Source organism: Salmo salar, chromosome ssa10, assembly GCF_905237065.1.
Source record: "Salmo salar chromosome ssa10, Ssal_v3.1, whole genome shotgun sequence".
Lineage (NCBI taxonomy): Eukaryota > Metazoa > Chordata > Actinopteri > Salmoniformes > Salmonidae > Salmo > Salmo salar.
Window position 1 is genome coordinate 75,075,020 of NC_059451.1, and position 26,793 is coordinate 75,101,812.

Sequence of the window (26,793 nt, forward strand, 5' to 3'; positions counted from 1 at the left end):
GTATGTCTGTGTATGTGTGTTCTGGGTGTTGTATTTCTATGTGGGTCTGTGTGGCTCCCGATCAGGGACAGCTGGTTATCATTGTTCCTGATTGGAAGTCATATAATTAGGAGTATGTTTGTCACTTGGGGTTGTGGGTGGTTGTGCTAACACGGCTAGTTTTGGTATGTACGTAGCCTGTTAGCCGTTTTTGTTTATTGTTTTTTCCCATGGATACTTTGCTCTTATATTTTAAAAATATGAGTATCCACATTTCACCTGCTGCAGTTTGGTCTCTTCAACACGGCTGTAATTATGACAATAGGACTCGTTTTACTGTGGATATAGATACTTTGTACCTGTTTCCTCCAGCATCTTCACAAGGTCCTTTGCTGTTGTTCTGGGATTAATTTGCATTTTTCACACCCAAGTACGTTCATCTCTAGGAGACAGAACGCGTATCCTTCCTGAGCGGTATGACGGCTGCGTGGTCCCATGGTGTTTATACTTGCGTACTATTGTTTGTACATATGAACGTGGTACCTTCAGGCATTTGGAAATTGCTCCCAAGGATGAACCAGACTTGTGGAGGTCTAACAAAAAAATTCTGGAGTCTTGGCTGATTTCTTTTGATTTTCCCATGATGTCAAGCAAAGAGGCACTGAGTTTGAAGGTAGGCCTTGAAATACATCCACAGGTATACCTCCAATTTACTCAAATGATGTCAATTAGCCTATCAGAAGCTTCTAAAGCCATTACATAATTTTTGGGAATTTTCCAAGCTGTTTAAAGGCACAGTCAACTTAGTGTATGCAAACTTCTGACCCACTGGAATTGTGACACAGTGAATTATAAGTGAAATAATCTGTCTGTAAACAATTGTTGTAAAAATTACTTGTGTCATGCACAAAGTAATGTCCTAACCGACCTGCCAAAACTATAGTTTGTTAACAAGAAATTTGTGGAGTGGTTGAAAAACAAGATTTAATGACTCAAATTTAAGTGTATGTAAACTTCCTATTTCAACTGTACATTTGATTAGCTACTTGATTTCAAGTTGATAGCAAGTTATAGTTGGCTGACTTTGGGCTAAACATTGCTAGCTAGCTAGCTTTGCTAGCTGACGTTAGTTGCTACTTGCTAGCAACAAGATTGCAACATGTTACAGATTGCATTTGTCTAATATGTCACTAATTTTTGTGTAAAACGTTTGTTTTAACATTCAGAAAATATTTATATCTGTAGGCCTTCATGCCAGACCACCCTTCTTTTCTTTGTGGTAGGCCGTTAAAGCTCGTGAAACTGCCATGTCCGTTTGGGATATTACAACAAAAAAGTTACTTCAAACAACAAACACTGTTTCCCCTAATGTTGATTCCATCATTAAGGTGCGTTAGGTAGTGGGATTAGTCTGCATTGATAGTGACCTGACCAGTCACACAACTCAAACAGTCATGTCTTGAACTGGTCCCATTCTGTGTGCGTAGAGGGGCTGGTCCAAGCCAAGGTACAGACAGTGCATACTGTATCATGGTGGTGTCTACTGCACGCACTATGTTCTGTCCCTGTCAATCATTATTAAACTACACCCACCCAGCTCTTTCAAGTTTCAGCCAGTGGGCATTGGTAATTTTAGTGCACAGCCTTGGCAGGGACTGTGGCTAAGTAATGATAGGCAAGTGTAAAGGTGACATCAAGGTTATTATAGTTTTGTGATTGAATGTGAGTTTTTATTTCTGTTTGTTTTTAGATATTAAATAATAATCAGTTTAGTTTCAGTTTTCTGACTTGATTTTCTAGTTTTTTTTAGTGTCAGTTTGATAAAAACATTTATACTTAGTTTTTATATTATTTAGTTTCAGTTTTAGGGACAGAAAGTAGCCTATGCGTGGAAAGCTAGGAGCCATTAACAGTGCCTTCAGAAATTATTCGTACCCCTTGACCTATTGCACATTTTGTTGTGTTACAGCCTGAATTCAAAATGGATTAAATATTTGTTTTTTTCTCACCCATCTACACACAATACGCCATAATGACAAAGTTAAAACATGTTTTTAGACATTTTAGCAAATTTATTGAAAATGAAATACAGAAATATCTCATTTACATAAGTATTCTCACCCCTGAGTCAATACATGTTAGAATCCCCTTTGGCAGCGACTAAATCTGTGATTCTTTCTGGATAAGTCTAAGTTTTGCACACCTGGATTGTACAATATTTGTACATTATTCTTAAAAAAATTATTCAAGCTCTGTCAAGTTGTTTGTTGATCATTGATAGACAGGCATTTTCAAGTCTTGCCATAGATTTGAAGCCAATTTAAGTCAAAACTGTAACTAGGCCACTAAAGAACATTACATGTCTTCTTGGTAAGCAACTCCAGTGTAAATTTGGCCTTGTCTTTTAGGTTATTGTACTGCTGAAAGGTGAATTTCTCTCCCAGTGTCTGTTGGAAAGCAGACTGAAGCAGGTTTTCCTCTAGGATCTTGCCTGTGATTAGCTATTCTGTTTATTTTCATCAACAACCAAAAAATCCCAACTCCTTGCTGATGACAAGTATCATGTCACCATTACTCAACATGATGCAGCCACCAACAATGTATGAAGAGTGGAACTCAGTGATGTGTTGTGTTTGCACCAAACATAACACTTTGTATTCAGGACATGAAATGTGTTTCTTTGCCACATTTTTTGCAGTTTTACTTTAATGTCTTGTTGCAAACAGGATGCATGTTTTGGAATATTTGTATTCTGTACAGGCTTCTTAATTTTCACTCTGTTTTCACTCTGACATTTAGATTAGTATTGTGGAGTAACTACAATGTTGTTGATCCATCCTCAGTTTTCCACTATCACAGGCATTGAACTCTGTAAGTGTTTTAGTCACCATTGGCCTAATGGTGAAATCCCTGAGCGGTTTCCTTCCTCTCCGGCAACTGAGTTAGGAAGGACACCTGTATCTTTGATGTGACTGGGTATATTGATACACCATCCAAAGTGTAATTAATAACTTCACCATGCTCAAAGGTATATTCAATGTCTGCTTTTTTATTTGATTACCCATCTAGGTCCCTTCTTTGCAAGGCATTGGAAAACCTCCCTGGTCTTTGTGGTTGAATCTGTGTTTGAAATTCACTGCTTGACTGAGGGACCTTACAGATTATTTTACAGTATGTGCGGGGTACAGAGTGGAGGTAGTCATTCAAAAATCATGTTAAATACTATTACTGCACACAGAATGAGTCCATGCAACGTATTGTGACTTGTTAAGCACATTTCTACTCCTGAAACGTATTTAGGCTTGCCATAACAAAGGCATTGAATACTTATTGACTCAAGACATTTCAGCTTTAAATGTTTTACTAATTTGCAAAAATGTCTAAAAACAATTCCACTTTGGCATTATGGGGTATTGTGTGTAGGCACAGTGACACAACATTTCCATTTAATCTATTTTATTCAGGATGTAACACAACAAAATGTGGAAAAGGTCAAGGGGTGTAAATACTTTCTGAAGGCACTGTATGTTTGTAGGCTTATAGTTTATTTTGGGATGTCAATTCTTGCCACTGGGGGGCAGTAATGCATAAAGTAATAGACCAGGACCATGGACTTAACGTCTCTGTATCTGTGTAATAATGAACGATCTCTTAAACCAAGAGCATTGTATTTGGTACAAATCATTCCCTAAATTCTAGACCTCAGCTGAATCTGGTAATGAATGGTGTGGCTGTTGAACAAGTTGAGGAGACTAAATTACTTGGTGTTACCTTAGATTGTAAACTCATGGTTAAAACAGATTCAATGGTTGTAAATATTGGGAGAGGTCTGTCCGTAATAAGGAGATGCTCTGCTTTTTTTATACCACACTCCACAAAGCAAGTCCTGCAGGCTCTAGTTTTATCTCATCTTGATTATTGTCCAGTCATATGGTCAAGGGCTGCAAAGAAAGACCTAGTTAAGCTGCAGCTTGTCCAGAACAGTCACACGTCTTGCTCTTCACTGTAATCAGAGGGCTGATATTAATACTATGCATGCCAGTCTCTCTTGGCTAAGCGTTGAGGAAAGGCTGACTGCGTCACTTCTTTTTATAAGAAACATGTGTTGGAAATTCCAAATTGTTTGCATAGTCAACTTACGCACAGCACTGACACACACTTACGCCACCGGGGGTCTTTAAAAAAAAAACAAATAAAGCAACACTTCACTGCACAATGCCTCTCCCGCATGTGACCTATTTCTGTGTATGTACCGACATGTATGCACACGTTTTTAAATGGATGTAAATTGTAAAGTCTTTTGTCTGTAATGTGTTTTTCGTTATGTGTCGGACCCCAGTAAGACGAGCTGTCACCATTGGCGTCGGCTAATGGGGATCCTATTCAAATCAAAGATGCTGTCTGTGAGCATGTGCTGCACCATTGAGGACATCTCCATCTTCAAATAGTCCATTTTACTTCTTCACAAGTAAAATTAATTGGCTGATCTCTCCTGATGACCTGGCTGTCAAGACTCCAAACTGGTAATCAGGTCATGCCAACCGGGTCATCAGGAGACATCAGCCAATGAAGTTGGAAGCCCCACCCAGTTGACAATTTTTTTTACAAAAGTCCTCAATGGCGCCACCCATGCTAACAGTCTTTTGGCCACTAGAGGACTCCATAGCCAGGACGTAGGTTTGGTTAGGTTTCAATTATAACTCCATCTTAATGTCACTTGGATTTAAAGGACAAGCACCTAGACTGGTGCAAAAATATGGCTGGAAGGAAACTCTTGCCTGTGTTTTTAAACAAATCCAATATTTATTTATTTTTTACTTTAGTAGATGTAAGACGAGTCAATTACTTTTACCTGACAGAGAGAGGAAAACAAATGTAGGCATTTTACATGTTTATTTACATTAGACATTTAGCAGACACTTATCCAGAGCGACTTACACGAGTGCATACATTTTCATACTGTTCATGTAATATTCAAATTAAATCACTGACTAACCCCTTCAAATAAGGTTAATAAAAACAGCAAAAACTTAATACAACACTTCACAAATCTATCAGTCCACAGCCAACCAGTGTGCGTGCACGTGTGTTCAACCAAACAAGAGTCTGGTCCATCTTCAAGATGACTGCGTTCCAGAGAGGTGGTTGTTCGGTTTCTCAAGCCTGATGACCAGACAGAACATTCTCTCCATGAACACTTGGGATGCAGAAACCAGATCCAGTGCCGCAGGGCACAGCTTTGGATAAAACCATCCTTGTCTGCCAGAACTGGAGAGGAGACTCTAAACATGCCCCCCCCTTTCACCTCTTCCAGGTATTTCCGCAGCTCACACGTGGCACTTAATTCCCCAGCCAGGTTGACCCTCCGGGTGGAGAGTGACCTGAGACACAATCTTCGATGCGACTAAGTTATATTTCTTAAGCACTGTGGTCGAGACGCTTGCTGGATTCATCGTGCTGGCATCTTCCTGGGGTCCAGGTGCTCTATGGCTGAAGTACAAAAGACAGCATACCTACTTTATGGACGGGATAATGTCTAGGTCGATTTGAGTCAACGGGCTCTTTTTCTAAACAATATTTTAGATTTACAGATTTTGATTGGGGTCCGTTTCTGTTCAGAGGAAACAAACATTTATATAACTAGCCCACGCAATTGTGCATTTTATATCTAGTTATTACAACGACCAGTTAATTTTTGATAAAAATGAAACCACTAGTTTTTTCACAGCAACACACAAGACAATTAATGATACATCTTTATTGATAAAAATAAAACATCCACTGGTTGTTTCACAACAACAAACAAAATCAGTAGAAAACAAGTGTGTCTAGGATGTATGTGCATGACTTACGCACAATGTTCAAGTTGTTCTGTTTCTATTTGATTAGAGTATCAATGTAAAATGACATTAATGTCATACACACCCAAGTCTTCTTGGCTTAAAACCTGACTCGTGAGACATTCTAGATATGCAAACGTGTCTCTCATATATCGGGTCTCAAATTCAAACAGCATGTCAAAGAGGAATACAGGGTTGCGATCAGTAGACATTAAATAGGTTTTGAAAAGGTTGCAATTCCAATAACGATGATCCATTTTTATATTTCCAAGTCTGGCACCTACTGAATGGTACCCAGGTCGCCAGTGGGGCAGTCTGGGCTGTATCTCAGCTGTAGCGGAGGTCTTTCTCCAGCCCGTAGAGCTTGGCCTTCAGCTCCCCCTGGACCTTCCTGGTCCGACCGTTGGTCTGACGCGCCTCGTGTAGGATGGTCAAGACCCACGTTCAGGGTCACCTTAAACACAAACACACACGAGAGCCTACACATACAAGTAAAAACATACAACACAGACGTACAACATTTGTCCCATGCTCACCTTGAAGAGTTGTTTCTCCATGTCTTTGAGTTTCTGTCCGAGATGTTTGATGTCGGTCTTGAAGCCCTCCACCTCCATGGCCGCCTTCTTCTTCAGGGCCTCGTACCGCTGGGTCATCATCTGAAGACGCTTTGCTATCTTGTCAGACCGGTCCTACACAAAAAGGTGAGCAAAACTGTGGCCAACACCAACACACTTATATGCAAGTGCCTTAATGTGTTTAACCCCAGGAAGAGTAGCTGCTGTGGTGATCCCTAATAAATACACAAAATAATTTTTATTTTGCTAAATAGACAAGTCAGAATTGTCCCCCCCAGATAAGGATGTGGCTACGCACCTTGAATATCTCCCTGCCCACAACCCCCTCCTCTCTGATCTGAGCCAGGTCTGTCTCCAGGGTAACACACTGCTCCCTGTACATCTCAACCAGGCGGTAGGCCCCCTGCAATGACTGAGGCGCGGGAAATAACAGGGCACAACAACGCTCTCAGCACCACTTACTCAACAAAAAACTTCAAAGAACTTACTTTATTTGAGGTGTTGAGTATGATCCCAACCCCTGATCTGAAGTGTGTGCACCACTACCCACCCGGAGCTCTTCCCTTTGGACGTGCTGGGTGTCAGGCTGGGCCATGCTGCTGGGTCCTCTGAATCCTGGCTGCTCTCTCCCGTGGCTGTCTCTGGCCTCCCTCAGTCGGTCCTGGTTCGTGTTCAGCTCCTGCAGCAGCCGGTCCTTCTCCACCATCCAGGCCTTCTCGCGGGCCTGCGTCTCCAACTTCAGCTGTAGGAAGTCCCTGGAGCTTTCATCCGTCAAGTTCTGGGTCCCCTCCAGCCTGAGAAGGGACAGAGTAAGAAAATGATAAAGGCTGGATAGTAGCATGTAGGGTTGCAAAATTCATGGAACTTTCAATAACTTACCCATTTTTCCCCAAAATCCTGGTTGAGGCACTCCTAGTGATCGGGGACTTTAATGCAGTGAAACTTAAATCCGTTTTACCTCATTTCTACCAGCATGTTCCATGTGCAACCAGGGGGGGGGGGGGATAAATAAATAAACTCTAGACCACCTTTACGCGTACAAAGCTCTCCCTCCATTTGGCAAATCTGAACATAATTATATTCTCCTGATTCCTGCTTATAAGCTAAAATTAAAGCAGGAAGCACCAGTGGTCAGATGAAGCAGATGCAAAACAGTCCTGTAGCTTTGCTAGCACAGACTAGAATATATTCCGGGATTCTTCCGATGGCATTGAGGAGTACACCACATCAGTCACTGGCTTTATCAATAAGTGCATCAACACTTCGCAGTGGGGACATCGTCCCCACAGTGACTGTACGTACATACCACAACCAGAAGCTATGAATTACAGGCAACATCCGCACTGAGCTAAAAGGTAGAGCTGCTGCTTTCAAGGAGCAGGACTCCAAACCAGAAACTTAAGAAATCCCGCTATGCCCGCCGACGAATTATCAAACAGGCAAAGCGTCAATACTGGACTAAGATCGAATCGTACTACACCGGCTCCGACACTCGGATGTGGCAGGGCTTGCGAACTATTACAGACTACAAAGGGAAGCCGAGAGCTGCCCAGTAACACGAGCCTACCAGACAAGCTAAATTACTTCTATGCTCGCATCGAGGAAAATAACACTGAAACATGCATGAGCGCATCAGCTGTTCCGGACCACTGTGTGATCACGCTCTCCGCAGCCGATGTAAGACCTTAAAACAGGTCAACATTCACAAGGCCGCAGGACCAGACGGATTACCAGGACGTGTACTCCGAGCATGCGCTGACCAGCTGGCAAGTGTCTTCACTGACATTTTCAACTTCTCCCTGACTGAGTCTGTAATACCAACATGTTTCAAGCAGACCTCCATAGTCCCTGTGCCCAAGAACACTAAGGTAACCTGCCTAAATGACTACCAACCCATAGCACTCACATCTGTAGCCATGAAGTGTTTTGAAAGGCTGGTCATGGCCATCAACATCATTATTCCAGAAACCCTGGACCCACTCCAATTTGCATACCGCCCCAACTGATCATGCAATCTCTATTGCACATCACACTGCCCTTTCACACATAACAAGAACACCCATGCGAGAATGCTATTCATTGACTACAGCTCAGCATTTAACACCATAGTGCCCTTAAAGCGCATCACTAAGCTAAGGACCCTGGGACTGAACACCTCCCTCTAACTGGACTTCCTGACGGGCCGCCCCCAGCTGGTAAGGGTAGGAAACAGCCGCCACACTGATCCACAACACGGGGCCCTTCGGGGGTGCATGCTCAGTCCCCTCCTGTACTCCCTGTTCACTCAAGACTGCGCGGCCAGGCACGACTACAACACCATCATTAAGTTTACAGATGACAAGTGATCATCGACAAGACAGCCTATAGGGATGTCAGGGACCAGTCCGTGTGGTGCCAGGACAACAACCTCTCCCTCAACGTGATCAAGACAAAGGAGATGATTGTGGACTACAGGTAAAGGAGGACTGAGCACGCCCCCATTCTCATCGACAGGGCTGTAGTGGTGCAGGTTGAGAGCTTCAAGTTCCTTTGGCGTCCACGTCAACAAACTAACATGGTCCAAGCACACCAAGACAGTTGTGAAGAGGGCACGACAACACCTACTCCCGCTCAGGAGACTGAAAAGATTTGGCATGGGTCCTCAGATCCTTTAAAGGTTGTACAGCTGCAACAGCGAGCATCCTGACTGGTTGCATCACTACCTGGTATGGCAACTGCTCGGCCCCCGACCGCAAGGCACGACAGAGGATAGTGCGTTACGGCTCGGTACATCACTGGGGCCAAGCTTCCTGCCATCCAGGACCTCTATACCAGGCGGTATCAAAGGAAGGCCCTAAAAAAAATATATATATAAAAAATAAAAATAAAAAATTGGCAAGGACTGCAGCTACCCTAGTCATAGACTGTTCTCTCTGCTACCGCACGGCAAGCGGTACTGGAACGCCAAGTCTAGGTCCAAGAGGCTTCTAAACAGCTTCTACCCCCAAGCCATAAGACTCCTGAACAGCTAATCAAATGGCTACCCAGACTATTTGCATTTCCCCCCCCCCCCTTTTTACACTGCTGCTACCCTGTTATTATCTATGCATAGCTACTAACTCTACCCACATGTACATATTATCTCAATTACCCCGACTAACCAGTACCCCCTGTATATAGCCTCGCTATTATTATTTTACTGCTGCTCTTTAATTATTTGTATTATTTTCTTAACTGCATTGTTGATTACGGGCTTGTAAGTAAGCATTTCACTGTAAGGTTGTTGTATTTGGCGCATGTGACAAATCGAATTTGATTTGATTCCCGGAATCAGGAGGGAATAAGCAGGAAATCCAGAATCCTTTAACAATCATTTCTGGAAAACCAGGGAATGTATTGACAGTTCACAGAATTTTGAAGACCTAGTGGCATGTAATACCACTTGTCATTGGCATTTATCGGTGTGTGGGGTAAAGTAGGAGGAATATGAGGCAAAAGTGGCATGTGGTAGAGCATAGTAGATAGTGAACACACTTGTCAGTGAGTGCAGTGACGGGGTCCTGGTCTCTCTGGTGCTGGACCTGTCCCTCCTCCACGTGGATCCTCCTGTCCTCCAGCAGAGACTCCACCTTCTCTTTGGACAGACCTGTCTGCTCCTCCATCTGAACCGGCAGCACCTCCACCTACACACATTACACCAGTTCAACTTACAGCAAGTGTTCAAAGAGCTAAATGAGTTTTTTTTTTTGTGTGCGTGTATGCGTGACTACCTGTAGTACTAAGGTCTGGTTGTCTCTTCTGTACTGCTCTGGGCTTCCTCCATTCACCACTCCCTCCTCTGATCTAGATTTCTGGTTACCCTCTGCTCACAGACAGAAGTCGGCACAGAGAAATATTGCACTCCAAACACAGATTATTCCACATTTCTGTAAACTGATTTGTGCCTACAGCCCACTGTAATCCTACTTAGACTTCGGTTTATCTTAAGTAAGCCAAATCTTTTAACTCTCAGCTAGGTAGTTTGAGAACATTTTAACCAAATGCCATCTAGAATGATTTTACCTAAAAACATTCTACAACAGCATAGCATAACATATTTTTCATGACTTGAGATATATCGTCAACCTTTTTCACACCCAGTTCTTGATTTTGTGGTCTTCCGATGATCCAGAATCCTGGGCTCTAGTTTCTTCTGGGCTATGGTAACCTACAGCAGACAGACAACAGTTGGTCAAGTGGCCAACTAGATATCGCTCCCTGTCCAAAGTCATGTTTTATTTTACCTTTATTTAACTAGGCAAGTCAGTTAAGAACAAATTCTTATTTTCAATGACAGCCTAGGAACAGTGGGTTAACTGCCTTGTTCAGGGGCAGAACGACAGATTTGTACTTTGTCAGCTCGGGGATTCGAACTTGCAACCTTTCGGTTACAAGTCCAACGCTCTAGGCTACGCTGCTGCCCCATGTAATGTGACATAAGACAATGGGGTAGAATAGATCCTGGAGACTGACCTCCCACCTTGTATGAAGGGTCGCTGTGGAAGTAAGTTATCCCCCCAATGTCTGGCCCCACCAGGGCTAACAAGTGCTGGATCCTCTTGCTGTCCTCCCGCTCTCTGCACACAAAGACAATAGAAAAACATTATTTTGAAAAAGTCTCAGAAATGTAAAGCTGGAAATGTCAATTGCAATTGTTAAGTGTAATTGTGAATCAAATGAGCGCTCACCTGATCTTGAGTATGTTGTTCTCTGAGTACAGACGCAGTGCCTGTTCCCTCTCTCTCAGAGCCTTCTGCAATTCAGAGACCTCCACCTCCCACTGCAGCTTCTGTTGGAGGGCAGGGAGAGAGAGGGATTAAAGCCCAAAGCAAACAAAGCTTTTTTTTTTTTTACGTGCATTAACGGGCTGGAATTACACTGAACAAAAATATAAACATGTAAAGTCTTGGTCCAATGTTTCATGAGCTGAAATAAAAGATCCCTGAAGCTTAATTCTATCAAATTGTACACAAATTTGTTTACATCACTGTTAGTGAGCATTTCTCCTTTCCCAAGACAACCCAGCTACCTGACAGGTGTGACATATAAAGTAGCTGATTAAACAGCATGATCATTACACTGGGGCCCTTTGTGATGGGGACAATAAACAGCCAGAAATGTGTAGTTGTAGTCACACAACACAATGCCACAGAAGTCTCAAGTTGAGGTCAGCGTGAAATTGGCATGAGGACTGCAGGAATGTCCACCAGAGCTGTTGCCAGAGAATAATGTTCATTTCTCTAAAATAAGCCACCTCCAACATCATTCTAGAGAATTTATCAGTACGTCCAACCGGCCTCACAACCGCAAACCAAGTGTATGGTGTCACGTGGGCGAGCGGTTTGCTGATGTCAACATTGTGAACAGAGTGCCCCATCGTGGCGGAGGGGTTATGGTATGGGCAGGCATAAGCTACGGACAATGAACACAATACCATTTTATCGATGGCAATTTTAAGGTATGTGTATTCCCAGTCATATGAAATCCATAGATTAGGGCCTAATGAATTTATTTCAGTTAACCGATTTCCTTATGTAACAGTGTAGGTTCCGTCCCCCTCTTCGCCCCAACCTGGGCTCGAACCAGGGACCCTTGCACACAACAACTGACACCCCACGAAGCATCGTTACCCATCGCGCCACAAAAGCCGCGGCCCTTGCAACGCAAGGGGAAACCCTACTTCAAGTCTCAGAGCGAGTGACGTCACTGATTGAACTGCTATTAGCGCGCACCACCGCTAAGTAACTAGCCATTTCACATCGGTTACAATTATATGAACTGTAAGTCAGTCAAATCTGAGAAATTGTTGCGTTTATATTTTTTTGTTCAGTTTAGAAGGCACAGGAGTGAACGAGAGAAAACAGACGGGCCGCGAGCGTCAACGGCATCGTAGCGTAGAAAATTCGAAAGCAAGCCAAATTTCTCTCACGTCTATGTGGAGCAACGCTGGTAAAATAAGCAGATAAATTGCGTGGGTCGTTTGTAGAAAAGTACTGAGAGGAATTGTTATTGTCTTCCCTATGCTAAGTAGGCTAAAGATGTAGTTAAACGCCTGGCGCCTCCAGAGAGGCACACAGGGCTGTACGCCAAGGTTAATCAGTAGCCTACCTGTGTTGATACAACGGTTTATGAATTCTCATGAGAATTAAGTTGGTATATGCTACGCAGTGTATGCGAATTGACATGCTCTACTCTCACGCCCAAATTTTTACCCTGTTGAAGGCATATTACTGATTTCGGTCACACACACTCTCTCCTGGTTGCTCTGTACTTCTCCAGATGAATGCACGCACACACACACACACACACACACACACACACAGTTTACCTGGTCCTCTGTAGTGCATCTGTACTTCTCCAACAGGTTCTCATGTACTCCATCAAACTGGGCGACTTTCCCCCTGTAGAACTCCAGCAGCTCTCTGGAGGCACACAGGTGCGCCAGGCGCTCCGCGATGGGGGGCAGGGGAGAGTCCTCCACCCCAGGGGTGCGGCCAGTCGGCCTGGAAGGGAAGACAACCCAGAAGGGAGGAAATTATCCCACTAAACTGACACAGATAAACCCAATCTAGGAATAATTCCTTAGAATCAGATTAGAGTGGGAGCAGTATGGGAATTAGACAACAATGTTGATTATTCTGAGATTAAAGTTACTAGGAGGTTGGTCACTAATGATGTCCTCTGGGGCAGTGGTAGAGGAAACATAGCTAGCTATACAATAGGCAGCCTTTCCTTACCCGTCTGAAACATGGTCTCTTGTTGAAGGCGGGCCCATCATGTTGACCTAAAACAGATTTAAATTGACTTGTAATACATAGATTCAAATTGAATAAAATATCTACATGCAACTGCCAAAATAAAGGAAACATCAACATAAAGTGTCTTAATAGGGCATTGGGCCACCACGAGTTGCCAGAACAGCTTCAATGCTCCTTGGCATATACTCTACAAGTGTCTGGAACTCTATCGGAGAGATCCAACACAATTCTTACCTAATTAACTCAGGAACCACACCTGTGTGGAAGCACCCGATGTCAATATACTTTGGCTGCGTTTCAAACTGAAAATAGACAGCCCTTGGCCCTAAACCCTCAGCCCTTGAATGACGTTTTACATCGTCAAATCCGAGTGTACCTTATTAAATGTCCCTTGCCCAAGCGAGGGTGAGTGGTAATTGGAGAGGCAACATCCTTCGTGGAAAAGTTGAAGGTGAGTTTAAAAAACAACCAACCTAAAGTTATTAATGTACCTAGTAAACTAACGTATCTACCTGGCACTCTTGTCAGGTTGCTAGCTAGCTAATTTTATAGTTTATTTCAATACATTTCAGAATTGCAAAAAAGGTTTGATTCTAGCAAAGTTTTAGGCTTTTCACTACGAGCCTAAGCTAAAATCAGTATAGAAAAATGTGTTTTGCAAGTACTACTCTCGCGCCCAAATGTTTACCCCATTGACGGCGTAACACCGTGTGATTTTGGTTTATCAATAACACCCTCCTCCCCTCCCGGTTGCTATGTACTTCTCCAGATGAATGCACACACACCGTTTACCTGGTCCTCTGTAGTGCATCTGTACTTCTCCAACAGGTTCTCATGTACTCCATCAAACTGGGCGACTTTCCCCCTGTAGAACTCCAGCAGCTCTCTGGAGGCGCACAGGTGCGCCAGGCGCTCGGTGATAGGGGGCAGGGGAGAGTCCTCCACCCCAGGGGTGCGGCCAGTCGAACTGGAAGGGAAGACAACCCAGAAGGGAGGAAATTATCCCACTAAACTGACACAGATAAACCCAATCTAGGAATAATTCCTTAATCAGATTAGAGTAGGGAATTAGGCAACAATGTTGATTATTCTGAGATTAAAGTTACTAGGAGTTTAGTCACTAATGATGTCCTCTGGGGCAGTGGTAGAGGAAACATAGCTAGCTATACAATAGGTAGCCTTTCCTTACCCGTCTGAAACATGGTCTCTTGTTGGTGATTCCATCATGTTGACCTTAAAGATTTAAATTGAGTTGTAACACATATGTATTAATAGGGCATTTGGGCCACCACACTACAAGTGTCTGGAACTTTACTGGAGGAATGCAACACAATTCTTACCTAATTAACAAAGGAACCACCTGTTTTCAATATACTTTGGCTGCGTTTCAAACTCAAAATAAAACAGCCCTCGGCCCTAAACCCTCAGCCCTTGAATGACGTTTTAAATCGTCGAAACCCAGTGTACAGTACCTTCAATGTCCCTTGTCCAAGCGAGGGAGGGTGATGATCGGAGAGGCAACGTTTTTGTTGTAAATCTTGAAGTTGAGTTTAAAAACAACCAACCTAAAGTTAAGGTACCTAGTAAGCTAACGTGTCTAGCTAGCACTCCTGCCAGGTAGCTAGCTACAGTTACCTATAGCTGGCTAGCAATTTTTATAGTTTGGTCATTTATTCCAATAAATTTCAGATTTGCAAAAAATGTTTATGAATCAATAAACGTTTTATAGGCTCCTCACTACGAGACAATGCCAATTTGCCAACGCTAAAATCTATATATATATATATATATATATATATTTGATTTTAGCAAGCTATACTTTTTCTGACATGCCGAAAATGCAGCCTTGTTGATGAAATTTTACACTTCGCGGCCACCAGTTTGTGACTACAGCTTTCATTGAATTGTGGGTCATAGCAACGCCGCAAGTGACCATGGCTGCATTCCAAACACTTAGAATCATTCCTTCCTCCCTCAGCCCTCAAATTAAGTGGACACTTCTGATGACGTGTCGTGACGTCTGACGAGTATACACTTGCAGGGCAAGGGGGGAGAACAAAGTGCAGAGAGAGAGCTATTGTTCATAATTTGTTGTCTCTGCAGCTCTAATGGGGCACCCGAGTGGTGCAACTTTCTAAGGCACTGGTTCGATTCCAGGCTGTATCACAACCGCCGTGTTTGGGAGTCCCATAGGACTTAACTGACTTGTCAAGTTAAAAATGTATTTTTTTTTTTAAGGGGGGGGGGGTGTAAGGAATGATTTTTAAATGGACCGCAATTTCCCGGAAATTCGTCACTCAGTCACCCCGTGATGATTGTGTTTTCAGCCACTGGTAGCTTGTGGGAGCTTTATATGCGCTACAGTCAATTATGATTGCATGTCTACTTATTAAATATATAATTATTATATGCCTACTGTATGATAGCTAGCAAATTAATATCTAACTAACGTTAGCCTGCCTAGTTGGAATTTCTGAAGGAAAATGTTTTATTTCTACAAAAACATCATTACTTTTATGAGACATGTTTGTGCCTTCATGTGCATTAGTAGCACAATTTCTAACCTTTTTACTTACACTTCTATGTTGACTTATCCATATTGATGTTGAGGTTTTAAGTTTCGGCTGACTTTTCTTAGTGATGTACAATCATTGCAAATTGAATTATGGGGCATTTCAGGCCCGAAGTGAACATAACTGTACACTCGCAAACTCGATCAAAAACGAGGGCTGAGGGTCTTACGTTGCGAACTTCCCTTGTTTGGCTAATTGTTTGGACCGACGTCCAAGATGGTGACTGGGATTCCCCCAAGGGTGACTAGTGTAAGGGCTGAGGGGGTAAAAACAACGCGTTTGGACTGCAGCCTTTGTGTCTAAGTGTTCCGATGGAATGCATTGAAACATGCGGCTCTCGTGGCTTTCTTAAGCAAAATAACTATGAATTAACATACTTATTTTCAAATAACTGTCATCATATAACATCACCTTAAGTTGTGGGACGTTCACTGTATTACAAGGAACAATAGCAGGTATATTTCGTGCCAGCAGCTGGCATATTCTGCCCTTTCACAATTCACCTGTGGGAACATGGCGGCTCTCAACACCCGATAACAGAAAGAGTTGTAATTGAAACCGGTAAATCTCTTGCACTGCTCACTTCTAAAGTGGATACCCACTCAACTAAAGTGGAAAGTTTGAGGACAGTAGCCAATGTGACTCCATGACCTGGAAAGAGTGACCTAATTTAGAAGGGGAAATCAATCTCCTAAAAAATAAAACAGAATCACTCATCATTCCCGTAAATTCATTGTATTCAATGTGCGAGTCACAGGACTTGAAACTGGTGTGGAAGCAGGAAAACCAGGAAAATTTCCTTCATGAACAATCTGATCCATTAACTGTTTGGGCAGGAGAAGCTGAGTCCCATTACGCTGATAAACTTTGCACACGACAGTGTTTCAGTTGGCCATTAGCCTTTTGGTCAATATGTTTTTTTTTAAACTGCTGACCAGGAGAAAGTTACGAGGAGAAAAAAAATCCCATTGCAAAATAATGCTATTTATTAATTGATGGAAATACAAGTCGATTTAAATACATTTGACCATCGTTCTTATCGGTAACATTTGCATAATTTAGTGGAATTAAATTGGCGTGTGTGTATTTTCGTTAGTCATCATGTATCATATTTCTGAGGCATGTCTTACCTTGATTCAAAGTAGCCTATAGGAAAAGTACGACCATGGAAACATGAAGGCAATTATTTTATATAGACTTAATAGGCTGTGCGTGAGTTTCAAGTTCGAGAAGCTTACAATTTATCCTACCATTTCTAATGTTCTGCGTTGCAGTTTCGTTGAACAGTTTCATTTAAATAACGTTTTCGTTTCTCAAAATCATTTTTGTCACGTGATTAATCATACAAATCGCAATTAAAATGATAAAAAATCAAAAAGTTTAACATCAACGAGATCACCAGCCTCTGCCATATGGACATTGATACACCATGGTCCATTGGTGGCTAAAGAAATTAGCGCATGGAACTCATAGCCTATAGGCCAATCCAGCCACAAGCTCTAGCGACTTGTGGCTGGCTAGGCGCCTGGCCGTTGACTTCAGTCGCCAGTTGTACGGTTTTTGGTGCGGCTGGCTTCCGGGTTAAGTGAGCAGTGTGGCTTGGCAGGGTCGTGTTTCGGGGGACGCATGGCTCTCGACCTTCGCCTCTGCCGAGTCCGTACAGGAGTTTCAGCGATGGAACAAGACTGTAACTACCAATTGGGGAGAAAAAGGGGTAAAATAAATCTGGCCGGTCACGTTGTCAGGCGCCAAATTTTCCTGACGGAATCCCTGCTCCACGCTAAACTGTTTAGGATATATGGCCAGTCCCATATGGGCTACCACACAATTCCTTTTATTTTTAGATGGCTGTCCCCTCCGTTTACCCTACTGAATTTAACTTCCAGGGAGAACTTGGCCTACAGGCCATGATTCGTTGTTGTGTAGATCTAGATTATAGACTGCATTTGTTGCACATACTCTTCTTTAAAAAAATACATGTTTATACATAGTATAGAGCACATACAGTACATGCTTAATACAAATTGAGGGTACATAATGTTTAAGGTAATTTAGACCATATTGTTAATAACAATTATAATAATAATGTGGCTGTTGTACCCTTGGGATGATTATAATTCCCTTCTCTTGGCTGCCATCGCCTACTCCGAAGCACCTCTCACTCACATGACTCTCTCAGAGATCTCAATTGAAGCTCCGAAGTAGGCTACAAGTGAAGACGGACACATCAGGGATGCAATGGCATGCGTCCTTCGTGTTGAATTCCGAGGTGCTTATAAAACATTTACATTTATATTTAAGTCATTTAGCAGACGCTCTTATCCAGAGCGACTTACAAAGATGTTAGAACTGTCCACATTTACTTTTCGTCAGCCGACAAGATGAGTAGACCTAACGAACAGCAAAAGCACTAGCCTATGTCAGTCTACTATCCCCCATAGTACAATATTTGACTGATTCTATTGGTCAGCTTGTCCTTCTGTGCGAGAATGGTTTGGGATGAGTTGGACCACAGAGTGAAGGAAAAGCAGCCAACAAGTGCTCAGCATATGTGGCAACTCCTTCAAGACTGTTGGAAAAGCATTCCAGGTGAAGCTGGTTAAGAGAATTCCAAGAGTGTGCAAAGCTCTCATCAAGGCAAAGGTGGCTACTTTGAAGAATCTCAAATATATTTTGATTTGTTTAACACTTTTTTTTGTTACTAGATGATTCCATATGTGTTATTTCATAGTTGTGATGTTTTCAATATTATTCTACAATGTAGAAAATAGCTAAAAATAAAGAAAAACCCTTCAATGAGTGTGTCCAAACTTTTGACTGGTACTGTATATATGTAATTAAAAGTCTCATTAAAGTTCGGCTACATTTTCAGGCGCCTCCATCATGTCAGCATAGGTCTGGACATGACAGGAAGTAACCAAAGGCTATCACCTACACTTCAACATGTAGGCTAATTATTTATGTACATTTACCTGCACTCGTGTTAACAGAATAGCTACTGTTTTTCAGCTTTCAAATCAATTTAATTGGCTATTTTGGTTAATGGCCTTGGTGCCATGTTTCATGAGCTGAAAATCCCAGAAATATTCAATATGCACAAAAAGCTTATTTCTCTCAGATTTTGTGCACAAATTAGTTGACGTCCCTGTTAGTGAGCATTTCTCCTTTACCAAGACAATCCCTCCACCTGATAGGTGTGGCATATTAAGAAGCTGATTAAACAGCATGATCATTACACAGGTGCAGCTTATGTTGGGGACAATAAAAGGCCACTAAAATGTGCAGTTGTCACACAACACAATGCCACAGATGTCTCAAGTTTTGAGGGTGAGTGCAATTGGAATGCTGACTACAGGAATGTCCACCAGAGCTGTTGCCAGATAATTGGATGTTCATTTCTCTACCATAAGCTGCCTCCAACATCATTTTAGAGAATTTGGCAGTACGTCCAACTGGCCTCACAACCACAGACCACGTGTAACCATGCCAGTCCAGGACCTCCACACTTCAGGCTTCTTCACCTGCGGGATCGTCTGAGACCAGCCACCTGGACAGCTGAGGAAACTGTGGGTTTGCACAACCGAAGAATTTCTGCACAAACTGTCAGAAACCGTCTCAGGGAAGCTCATCTGCATGCTTGTCGTCCTCTCCGGGGTCTTGACCTGATTTCAGTTCGGTGTCATAACTGACTTCAGTGGGCAAATACTCATCTTCAATGGCCACTTGCATGCTGGAGAAGTGTACTCTTCGTGGATGAATCGCAGTTTCAACTGTACCGGGCAGATGGCAGCGTGTATGGCGTCATGTGGGCGAGCAGTGTGCTGATGTCAACGTTGTGAACAGTGTGCCCCATTGTGGCGTTGGGGTTATGGTATGGGCAGGCATAAGCTACGGAAAACGAACACAATTGCATTTTATCAAAGGCAATTTGAATGCACAGAGATACCGTGATGAGATCCTGAGGCCCATTTTCATGCCATTCATCTGCCTCCATCACCTCATGTTTCAGCATAATGCACAGCCCCATGTAGCAAGCTGAAAATGTCCTAGTTCTTCCATGGCCTGCATACTCACCAGATATGTCACCCATTGAGCATGTTTGGGGTGCTCTGGATCGACATGTACGACAGCGTGTTCCAGTTCCCGCCAATATCCAGCAACTTCACACAATCATTTAAGAGGAGTGAGACAACATACCACAGGCAACAATCAACAGCCTGATCAACTCTATGCGAAGGAAATGTATCACGCTGTATGAGGCAAATGGTGGTCACACCAGATACTGACTGGTTTTCTGATCCACACCCCTACCAACAGATGCATATCTGTATTCCCAGTCATGTGAAATCCATAGATTAGGGCCTAATTCATTTGACTGATTTCCTTATATGAATTGTAACTCAGTAAAATCTTTCAAATGATCATATGTTGCATTTATATTTTTGTTGAGTATAGAAATTCGACATGAGCTTGTCTGACCACCACGCCAACTGCAAATTTCAGAATTTCCTAAAAGAGCCACAAGATGGGATTTCAACATTTCATTACTACAAAATCCTACATTCTGTGATCAATTTGAAATTGAACTAAATTAATTCATAATGATAAATAAAAATTAAGGTGATGACTTCTCGGATTCTATGGGATGCCACCAAAGGTTTTATTAAAAATAATGCAACTACATTTGCATCTTGATTGAATAAATCACAATTAAAGATCTGGAAATGTTTTACCTGTGTTAGGTTCTCAACAGACACTCTTTTCAGACCAGGTAGCTATTACTCTTTCCAAATTCAACAGGAATTCATTTATTGATGACAGAGAGCAGAATTTGCCATCCATTAAGTAAGACGGCAGGTAGCCTAGTGGTTAGAGCTTTGGGCCAGTAAGCGAAAGGTTGCTTGATTGAATCCCCGAGCTGACAACATCTGTCGTTCTGCCACTGAACAAGGCAGTTAACCCACTGTTCCCCGGTAGGCTGTTCTTGTAAATAAGAATTTGTTCTTAACTGACTTGCCTAGTTAAATCAAATGTAAGAACTCAACTTTTACCTCCATGGTAATCGTCCCAGTTGTTTACTGGCCAACAAGCTAGGCAATTAGCTGATCTAGCAACTATTGAATCTGAAACAGGGGAATTACTATACCAAATGTATCAAATATTCTCCCGCTTCTATAAAGAACTGTACACTGATTGTAAATCCACACCAAGCCAGACTAAGTCCTTTCTAAAATAATTATGACATCCTCTTCTCTGAACAGATCACACCTGCTTGCTCTAATTTTGTAGTACCACGTCTGTTCTCCTTTTTGTTTTGGAAAAGTTAGGGTTAGGGTTAGATGGGGCCCAGTCATCAATCTGTAAGTATCTTGTATGGGGCTCAGTCATCAATCTGTAAGTATCCGCGCTGTCTTTTCTTTGAACTGTGGTTATGCGTTGTTCTAGTTGGTCTCCAGTAGTTTGCCTCTAGCTTGCCGACCATAACCATGGTGGTTGGCTAGGCTAATAGCTAGTTGGCTAAATAGCTAAAGTTAGCTGGCTGGCTAGCTTGCTGGCTAAGATAACTGGATATAGAGTCTAGACAACATGCTTTGATAACTGGTTAGATGGTGTTATGTATTTCCAAAACTTTAATGTAGCTGGAAGCTAAGTGTTGATAGCAATACTGTACATGAGTCCGCCAGTTTCTCACGTAACGTTAGCAGGTTGATAGGGCTAACGTTAGCAGGCTAGTTGGCTAGCAACCTTGAAAGTTTATTTGTAACAATAAATTCATAAAATATTTATTTGTAAATTGTCTGAAAATGTTATTGAAACCAGGAGTCAAATACATTTAAGTTATACATTTAAAGTTATTCTGTTGGAGTTTACATTATAGGGATTAGGCTGGTTTGCCAGGTCCTCTTTTCGACATGACTTTGGTATATTTTAAAAAAAACTTTTTCCGGAGGACATAAAGAACATGTACCATACATAAACAACATATATTTGCTGTCTTTACAAAGGAGCGTAATTACATTCACATGTTAAGGGTACATTTTGGCTGTATAGAGCAAATATTTAAAGTCTGAATAAGAATATAATGTGGATTAATCCACAGAAAAAAAACTACAGAATAAGACCAGTACGATATGATTTCCTCGTCGTAGGGAAAAGAATGTGACATTCTAACAGATGATTTTGGACTTGAATATATCAATTCTATCCATTTCAAAAAGCACTCCCCAAAACCAAACTTCTTCAACGTTGCTAAAAGAAAGACCCAGTCGTTGAGGTCAAATGCCTTTTCAGCATGGAGAGATAGTATAACTGTTTGTTTGAGTTGGGTCTTAGAGTAATTGATAATATTCAGAAGTCGTCTTACATTCAACGTTGAGTGACATCCTTTAATGAACCCAGGTTTGATCTGGATTGATGCATTTTGTTACTACCTCCTCAAGAAACAAAGAGATCTTCTGTTGGATCTGACAGTAAATCTTGAAGGTTGTACAGTCCTCTCAAATAAAACTGTGAAGGACCTCCGCGTTACTCTGGACCCTGATCTCTCTTTTGACTAACATATCAAGACTGTTTCAAGGACAGCTTTTTTTCCATCTACGTAACATTTCAAAAATCAGAAACTTTCTGTCCAAAAATGATGCAGAAATTCATCCATGCTTTTGTCACTTTTAGATTAGACTACTGCAATGCTCTACTTTCCGGCTACCCGGATAAAGCACAAAATAAACTTCAGCTAGTGCTAAACATGGCTGCTAGTATCTTGACTAGAACCCAAAAAATGTGATCATATTACTCCAGTGCTAGCCTCTCTACACTGGCTTCCTATTAAGGCTAGGGCTGATTTCAAGGTTTTACTGCTAACCTACAAAGCATTACATGGGATTTCTCCTACCGATCTTTCCGATTTGGTCCTGCTGTACATACCTACTCGTACACTACGGTCACAAGACACAGGCCTCCTTTTTGTCCCTAGAATTTCTAAGCAAACAGCTGGAGCCTAAAACCCCAAACGGCAAGTAATGCAGGTGTAGAAGCATGGTGGCTAGGAAAAACTCCCTAGAAAGGCCAAAACCGAGGAAGAAACCTAGAGAGGAACCAGGCTATGAGGGATGGCCAGTCCTCTTCTGGCTGTGCTGGGTGGAGATTATAACAGAACATGGCCAAGATGTTCAAATGTTCATAAATGACCATCATGGTCAAATAATAATAATCACAGTGGTTGTCGAGGGGGCAACAGGTCAGCACCTCAGGAGTAAATGTCAGTTGGCTTTTCATAGCCGATCATTGAGAGTATCTCTACCACTCCTGCTGTCTCTAGAGAGCTGAAAACAGCAGGTCTGGGACAGGTAGCAGGTCTGGGACAGGTAGCACGTCCGGTGAACAGGTCAGGGTTCCATAGCCGCAGGCAGAACAGTTGAAACTGGAGCAGCAGCACGGCCAGGTGGACTGGGGACAGCAAGGAGTCATCATGCCAGGTAGTCCTGAGGCATGGTCCTAGGGCTCAGGTCCTCCGAGAGAGAATTAGAGAGAGCATACTTAAATTCACACAGGACACCTGATAAGACAGGAGAAATACTCCAGAATTAACAGATTGACCCTAGCCCCCCGACACATAAACTACTGCAGGATAAATACTGGAGGCTGAGACAGGAGGGGTCAGGAGACACAGCACTAATTTCACTTTTATAAAAAATAAATGTAAGGATGCCACTATCGTCCCCAATCTTTAATAAACTCATACATTAAACCATTTTCCAAAATGTTTTTCTCCCGTCTCGAGATTTACTTACCAAGATTGGTCCACACGGTTTGTTAAAAAAGCATTTATCCTCGGATAACCCCTGTCAGCTATTACATATATTAAATGCTTCATCAGAAACAACAGCTCCTTGGGCTGTATTATCTCTCCATGCAGAAAAAAGCTTTTGATAGACTAGAATGGTCATATCTCTGGTCTGTGTCGGCTCCAATTTCATTTATACGATTAAAATACTCTACGTCAATCCTTCAGCCATAGCTATAACAGGCAATATCTGCTCTGCTCTGTTCAGAATCACTACAAGCAGCAGATAGGGCGATCCAATTTCACCTTTGCTATTCTTATTACCCATGAAACGAACCTCTGGCCCAGGCAATTCATCAATCGAAGGAAATGACACCTATTTCCCTCAAATCTACTGATCACTTCATCTCATTGTGCAGACGGTATTTTACAATATATACAATTAACCAACTGCCCTACTGCCTCTCAAGACCACCGTGGAGGACTCCATCTCTACTAATGGAATCCCAAATGTTTCCCATTTTAAATATTTGGGAGTAGATATATTTCCTTAAATAAAACCACTGACAGAAACTTTAACAGAACGTTAAAAGTAGATGGAAAAATATCCCTGTTGCTTTAACTGGCAGAAAATCTATTGTCAAAATGAATATATTGCCACGGCTGAATTTCTATACTTCATGCTTCCAATGGCTCCTCCTTCTGGCTATTGGGATAAAACTTATCGAGTGTGTCCTTGCCACCACCAAGACACCCCTCTCTGTCAGAACATTTCCCTCAGCTGTTTCCCCCCCACTCAATTACAACAAACCTGCAGATTGAGTTCAATAACTACAGGCAGATGTATGGTGAGATGCCGGAGGAAGCTTTGAATAGGTCAGAAGCCTATAGAGTAATATTAGAGAATACAATTGATGAATTTGTTGATATTCTAAATTAAGTGTTATGATAACTTTCAAATATAGTAACAGGTTCATGTAGAATAAACAAACCTTCACATTATACCATAGAGGCGCAGTGTTCTGCTAATACAACAATGTGCACCTTTCACCTTTGATTGTCATTCCCAGCAGATGCAGATACTGTGCCTATCAGCAATTTGTCTGGTGGCAATGGGGGTACCTTGGCAAACATGTCAGTGGTCATACACTACATTATATGGACAAATCATGGGCATTAATATGGAGTTGGTCCACCTTTAGCTATCTCCATTTTAAAGTAGTCCATTTTCTTATTTTTTATTGGCTGATTTCATCCATCTCATAGTAATTCCCACCCAGTTGACTACTTTAAAATGGTGGAATCCCTCAATGGCAAAGTCCATGCTAAAACAGCTTATATCCATGGCATATCTATATGACAACAGGCACAAAGCAGATATAAAGTGGTTTTTCGGTAAATTGCCGAAATGCCATGTGAGTCCACTTGTCAGTGCATTCCTAACTATAACCTAACCATTACGGAACTTCTATTCAATCAAATAAATTAAATGTATTCAGGAAAGATTTCCATTGCAATCAATGTTTGAATCAAATAGCTTGCTAGTACGTTCTAACAAAATGAGCTGCTAGCTAGAACGCTGTGCACTTCACAAACAAGTCTCAAAAACATTGGCCAGCCAAATTAGCTCGCTAACGTTAGTAAAATCGATACCTAGCCCAGGTTTGAGTGCAGAGTCCGATGGCATTATTTCAACAACAATTCTTGATCTGTAATAAACATTGAAATTAGTTGTCGTTACCTTTCAAGTGGCGACCCGTTATTTGGGCATTAATACGTGTCACATATCAGTTTGCCTTCTATGTAAAGAAAGAAAAGTATATTGTTTAATTAATAAAGCCGTATACAAACATGGTCTCTTTTTTGTTTTCTTGAGTAAGGCAGTTCCAAAATGCAGGTGTTTCAGCCTAGCTCAGTGCTTTATTTGGTGGTGGGGCAAGCCAGCAGAAAATAGGAGTGTTGCGCCTGATTGGCTCAATGTTCTGTCACTCATGGGGACACTACATCACAGGCCAAGTCTAAGTCCTTAGTAGGAGTAGACATTGAAAATGCCAGCCTTTTGGGTCCTGCCATAGAGTTATGTTTTAAGTGTCCCTCCATGAAGGCTCAAGGTCATTGGCCACAGACAAAGTGACGTCAAATCACGTTATATGTACCGTAGCTTTGATTGGACTGGTCATGTCAACATCTTACTTTCAAAATCTTAGCTAGCAGTCAACATCATGAATCAAGTCTACAATCTACTGGCAAATCCTTTTTAATCCTTGTCATATGAAGAGAAATAATGAGGATTTAGAGATAAAACGTATTGGTGCTCATCGGCCATTGGACATACCCATTACACAACAAGTTGGAAATCGCTAATTCAACAATGTGTGGTTTGCAAGTAATCAGTGGCTAACTGCAAGCATTTCAAAGCAATCACTAGCCTGCTATTCAGTGGAGTGGCTGTGTGTTTTTTTTTCAGACTTCCCACCATAAATCCAGAGCATGCCAGACTTTGATAAAAGTTTGATGACAAAATTTGCCCACAAAGGACCGCCGTACCAACTTCCTGTTTAAGTGAGCAGGGTGAGTCCAAAAATGTATTGTATGCTGCTGCATAAATTATGTAATATGCCAGGGAGATATGTATACTGTAGCTAAGAAAGTAATATTATGTGTATGTTCATTTCTCTACCATAAGCCAACTCCAATGTCGTTTTATAGAATTTGGCAGTACGTCCAACCGGCCTCACAACCGCAGACCACGTGTAACCACTCCTGCCCAGGACCTCCACATCCGGCTTCTTCACATGCAGGATCGTCTGAGACCAGCCACCCAGACAGCTGATAAAACTGAGAATTTATGTTTGTAATAAAGCCCTTTTTTGGGGATAAACTCATTCTGAATGGCTGGGCCTGGCTCCTCTGTGGGTGGGCCTCTGCCCTCTCAGACCAACCCATGGTTGCGCCCCTGCCCAGTCATCTGAAATCCATAGATTAGGGCCTAATGAATGTATTTCAATTGACAGATTTCCTTATATGAACTGTAAATCAGTAAACCTTTTGAAATTGTTGCATGTTGAGTTTATATTTTTGCTTAGTATATTTAGCTTTGCACTGTTGTTTTCCCACCAACTAAATTATGAAGCTTCCTGAATGTAATACTGTATCCCTGAAAACCGGAAACATCCGCTTTTTCCCAGCCCAGCAGTGCTTCAGCAACTGAATACCAGGAGCTATTCTTTGAATAGGGCCACTGCTGTATCTACCACCATAGAGATA

The 26,793-nt window shown here is 42.1% G+C and overlaps 1 long non-coding RNA gene and 1 pseudogene across 2 annotated transcripts; one reads left to right on the top strand and one right to left on the bottom strand.

Moving 5' to 3' along the window:
• Positions 1-5,722: 5,722 nt before the first annotated feature.
• On the bottom strand, positions 5,723-14,605 carry LOC106561053 (coiled-coil domain-containing protein 77-like; annotated as a pseudogene).
• LOC106561054 (uncharacterized) lies at positions 13,458-26,274 on the top strand. Of its 2 annotated transcripts, none has more exons than XR_001318711.2 (3): positions 13,458-13,621; positions 25,994-26,097; positions 26,236-26,274. It is a non-coding gene; the product is annotated as an uncharacterized lncRNA (long non-coding RNA). The 2 variants fall into 2 exon arrangements; XR_001318712.2 differs by lacking the exon at positions 13,458-13,621 and adding an exon at positions 20,819-21,103.
• Positions 26,275-26,793: the final 519 nt, after the last annotated feature.